Source organism: Callithrix jacchus, chromosome X (assembly GCF_049354715.1).
Source record: "Callithrix jacchus isolate 240 chromosome X, calJac240_pri, whole genome shotgun sequence".
NCBI classification, from domain to species: Eukaryota; Metazoa; Chordata; class Mammalia; order Primates; family Cebidae; genus Callithrix; species Callithrix jacchus.
In genome coordinates, this window is record NC_133524.1 from 119,929,441 (window position 1) to 119,934,815 (window position 5,375).

At 43.2% G+C, this 5,375-nt stretch overlaps 1 pseudogene; it reads left to right on the forward strand.

The window, feature by feature from the left end:
• Nucleotides 1–4,568: 4,568 nt before the first annotated feature.
• LOC118150830 (small nucleolar RNA SNORA40) lies at nt 4,569–4,672 on the forward strand (annotated as a pseudogene).
• Nucleotides 4,673–5,375: the final 703 nt, after the last annotated feature.

The window sequence follows — 5,375 nt, forward strand, 5'->3', positions numbered from 1 at the left end:
CTGTCTCGGCCTTCCGAAGTGCTGGGGTTACAGGCATGAGCCACCGCGCCCAGCCCGAATCCAAATTTTTTAATGTGAAGTACTGTATTTCAAAATAATGATGTAATTTTCAGAACATACAGGCAGTCACCATGTGGCTAGCTTGGATGCCTCTGAGACAGCATATCAGCAGCAAACAGACATATGTGAAGGTATGAATTTGGGGCCGGTACCCGGAGAGGTGACTACCGGCATTTTCTCTCTTCATTCCCTCCGCTAGTCTCAAATAGATGACGTGTTGGTTGATCACCTCCTTGGGTATAGTCAGCATGAAGCAGTGAAGCAGTGAGGGACAGAAGTTCCTTTAGTGCTGGCTGACTGTGGAGACTAGATGGCAAAATTCTACATTCTGTTCTACGGAGCCTGCCCTCTGCAAAAAAGCCCAACTAAGTTGCTAGCAGCTGGTGGTGATTGGCATGAAGGCTCTGGCTCCCTCAAGCTCTGCCTGACTGCCCCAAACCCTGAGGGAATCAATACTTCTTGCCCCATTTATAATCCATTGGCAGCATCCCAGCGTAACAAGGCCCATTAATTGGGAATCTCTGCTTTATTAAATCTTTCACTAGGCCAGGTGCAGTGGCTCACGCCTGTAATCCCAGCACTTTCTAAGGCCAAGGCGGGCAGATCACCTGAGGTCAGGAGTTCGAGACCAGACTGGGCAACATGGAGAAACCCGTCTCTACTAAAAATACAAAAATTAGCTGGGCATGGTGGCTCATGCTTGTAATCCCAGCTGCTGGAGAGGCTGAGGCAGTAGAATCACTTGAACCGGGGAGGCGGAGGTTGCAGTGAGCTGAGATGGCACCATTGCACTCCAGCCTGGGCCACAAGAGCAAAACTGCATCTCAAATAATAATAATAATAATAATCTTTCACTAGAACTACACAATCGGATGGGAGAAAGGTTTGCCATTTTAGGCCTTCATAAGAGCAACGTCCCACACGCAGTCACACTCTCCCTCAACCTCTCTCTCTAAAGTCCCTCTGGCATTCCCACTCTCTTCCTCAGGAAGCTATAGTCTCGTCTCCTCAAGAGGAAGAGCTCTAGTGTGTTCTGGTTTCTTCGTCTAGAGGTAGAGGGAGGCTTGCTGCTACCTAGGCTTGGGGGCTTTGAGGCTGAGGCCTATGGGTGTCGTGGTCTGTCATTCCTTCTTTACCCCTAACGCCTGTGGAAGCTTCTGCTGTGCCAACGCAAGCCTCACTCACTAAAACATCAGCAATGGGGCTGGACTGCTGGACTCCTAGCAACACTGTTATAGTAACAGTGACAACAGCTGAAGGAAACACAGTTCCTAGGTGGACTGAGCAGGCTTCCGGATATTTCTCCGTAAGGCAACAGAAGCCAGTTGTGACCCTCTGAAATGAGTATGCACTCCTGTGATTCACAGAACTCTTGTGAGAGGGCGCACTCTAGAGAGGGAAGAAGCCTATTCTAATGATAGCTAAGCGAAGGGCTAGGGATCATTTGATTAGAAAAGTAACCGAAATTTGTTTTACTTCGAGCTAGGTAAGTGGTATATGTATTTTTACACTTCAAATTTGTTCCTTCCTAAAATGTAATTGCCTCCAATATTATTGGCGTCTAGCACAACTGGCCTTAACATAAAGGTAATGACATACTAAAGTAGTGAAATGAAGTGGGCTGTTCTCTCTGATAACCTTGCTTATTGTAGACTTCGAATCTCATTCCAAACCTCGCTTTCCTGGGGAAGTGCTCTGCTAATTCCTGCTCTGGCAGCTTCTTTAATTCTGGGTGCCCTTGGAAAAATGAACAAAGCTTCCGAGTGTTTCGCATATTTGTCTGTTCAATTTTGTAGTGAATACTCAGCTTACTTAGCTGCTCCTCCTCCTATGCCTCTGGTCTGCCTGAGGAACACGAAGAAAAGAGCCAAGTACAAAGGAATGTTGGAAACAGGGTCGGGCCCTGGGAGTTGCCTTCTTTTCTTCTCCCTGGAATTAAAAATATCATTTAGGTCATGAAACTGCTGCCTGGGTTAACAGCCAAGTCCCTGTCTACCCGCAGCTGCGCTGGCATTTCAGCTGACCAATCTTGCTATTTATTCCTTGTTAACTCTTACGTTTCCTCCTCTAGGCTCCCCTAAGCACTTTAAGCTTTTCCCTTCATAGCACTTACCACTCTGCTTATTTCTAGTATCTTTCACACTACACTAAAAAGTCCATGAGGGCAGGGTCTATGTCTACCTGGTTTTTCACTCTGTCCCTAACATCTAGCCCAGGGTTTGCCTGGCATAAAGCCAGCAGACAATAAATATTTGCACACATAAACAAAACTCTATTTGGCTTGGGGACTTGAGCAATTATTTTCTTTTCTCTAAGCCTCAGTTTCCCTATCTGTAAGATGAGGGCTCTATAGATATTCTTCAAGGTCATTTTTAGTACTGACATTTTATGGTTTAGTTTCCTCAAACCTCAAACCTCAATCCCATTCTCAGTAACGTTTCTCACTGATGCCTTCATCTTCCACTTCGATGATACCAATATTGGCCCAAGTGAGATCTTGCGATATATCCTGACCATTTCTAAATTATTGTGCATAGCCACCTCTTCTGTCTTTGATTACCTCTTGTTTCAAGAAAGAAAGATTTCTCCATTCATAATTCCTGGCCTTCCCCTCTGTTTTCCTCTGGGATCTTACCTTCACTCATTCATTCAAGAAATATTTGTTGAGCACTTACTATGTGCCAGGTGCTATACTAGGTACCAAGAATAGAACTATAGGCAAATCTAATCCCTGCTATTCAAGGGTTTATACTCTTCCTCTATAATATCTCTGCAGATGCTCTCAAATCTTTATCTTCAACCTGGATACTTTTCCAAAGCGTCAAACTGTAATGTTCCAAGTTTCTTTTGGTCATTTCCATATGGATGTCTCCTCATCCCCTCGTATCATGTGTAGCATATCCCAAACTAAACTCTTCTCACTAAACTGTTTTTTCTTCCTGTTGATAGTCTTACTTTGGTTAATGATTCTATCATGGTCTGAGCCACTGATATTTGAGACCCTAGAGTCTTAACTGCTTTCTTTAGTTTTGCTGTATGTACAAGGCTGAAATGGCTTTCCAAGATATCTACAACCGAATCTCTGGAACCTGTGACTGTTACCTTATATGGCAAAAAGAACTTTGCAGATGTGATTAAGACGCTTGAGATGGAAACATTATTCTGGATGGGCCTGTGGACAAGTGTCCCATAAGGACAAGCATTTTTATAAGGGAGAGGTAAGCGCATTTGACACGGAAGAGGAGAAGGCAATGTGACTACGGAGGCAGACACTGTAGCGATGGCCAAGGAATGCTGGTAGCTACCAAAGCTGAAAGAGGCAAGGAATAGATTTTCCCCTGGAGCCTCCAAAACTGGCCCTGCTGATGTCTTGATTTTAGCCCCAGAAGACTCATTTTGAACTTCTGGCCTGTAGAGCTGTAAGATAATAAATTTCTATTTTTAGAGATAGAAATTTAAAGATCTTTCTATTGTTTAAACCCAGTAAGTTGATGATAATTTATTATAGCAGTCATAGGAAGTTAATATGTGGTCCTCCCTCAAATCATTGCCAAGTCCTTTTAAGTCTACTTCCACAGTGTCTTCCAGATCCATTCTCCACTTACCAACTCTACCATTACTGCTCTAGTTCAAGCTCTCATCACATTACCTAGTGTTACCAAGTAGCTTTCTAAAAATAAAGTGCGGTTCCTAGCTGGTATAAGACCTTCCATAGTTTGTCCGTAAACTTCTGCTTGAACATCTCCAGAGATGAGGAGCTTCCTGCTTATGATGCCATCCATATGATATTAGACAACTCAAGTTGTTTGAAAGGTATTCCGGCAGCTTCTTTCTATTAGGCCTAGTTCTACCCATGAGGCTCTTGTTGGGTTCCAGCCTCTACTTCTGTCTTCCCTGTGGAGTTACCTTCGGTAGGCTGAACTGCATTTCCTGGAATTGTCTTCCTTTTATGTTTCCTGTTAATGGGGGCCACAAGAGATATTCTTGTGTGAGATTTGAAAGGCAGAAGCAAAACAGCAGCCATTTTGCTACCCAGAGTAGGTGTTTAGTAATTGACCCATTATCATGGTTTCTGCACTAATCACCACACCATCCTCATGAGTCTACTGGATGCAGTCAGATTGGCACTGGGTGCAATAGCAAATAAAGATGTGCAATAAAGAGGCCTGATCGCTTCTTTGGCTCGGATGGTATGCATATCTGAATGCAGTCTAGTGAATTCAGACCACATTTAGGAACATGGCAGCGATAGCTTCATGATGACTGCTGGGCTCACTTCTACCCAGAGCCTCACTAACCCCACAAAAAAGTCTAGACATTTGTTTCACGGGGTTTTCTTGAAGCTGTTTCGGCGTTGGGGGCGGGGGCAGTGTACCAGCAGCGAACCACTTGGGCCTGTGGGGAACATTGTAGACCACACCAGCATATTTGGATGGATATGCTGTCCAGCAATGGCAATTATAGAGAAATTTTTAAAAATCAACAAAAAAATAATAAAAACCCATATAAGCTGTGGAGAAAGACTTATTGACATTTGCAAAAAATAAGTCATCTTTTGCAAATCAGAACTTACTGTTCAGTATGAGTTTTGATACATTTAAGAAGGAATATTATGAAAAGCAAATGAAAAAAAAACCATAATTCCACTCTTCTGAGGCAATGACTGTTAACATTTTGGGTACAACATAGTTTATGTTCTAAGTCTGACTCTGTCAATGCTTTCTGACTTGGGCAAGTGTTAAATTTTTCCAGCCTCAATTTCCCCATCTGAAAACTGAGATAATAATGCCAGCCTAGCAGAACGGTTGTGAAGTTCTGATAAGATACTTTATGTAAAGCACATAACCTGTAGTTGCTCTCAAAATTGTAGCCATTATTATTTTACAAGGTGTATTAGTCTGTTCTTATGCTGCTGATAAAGGCATACCTGACACTAGATAATTTATAAAGAAAAAGAGGTTTAATGGACTCACAGTTCCACATGGCTGGGGGAGGTAGGCCTCACAATCATGGCAGAAGGTGAAAGACATTTCTTACATGGTGGCAGCAAGAGAGAATGAGAACCAAGCGAAAGGAGTTTCCCCTTATAAAACCATCAGATCTCGTGAGACTTATTCATTACCACAAGAACAGTATGGGGGAAACCGCCCCATGATTCAATTATCTCCTACCAGCTCCCTCCCACAATATGCAGGAATTATGGGAGCTACAATTCAAGATGAAATTTGGGTGGGGACACAGCCAAACCATATCACCAGGTTATTCCGATTCCAAATAACAGTCCTAACCACTCTTCTGATCTCTCTTGTGATGAT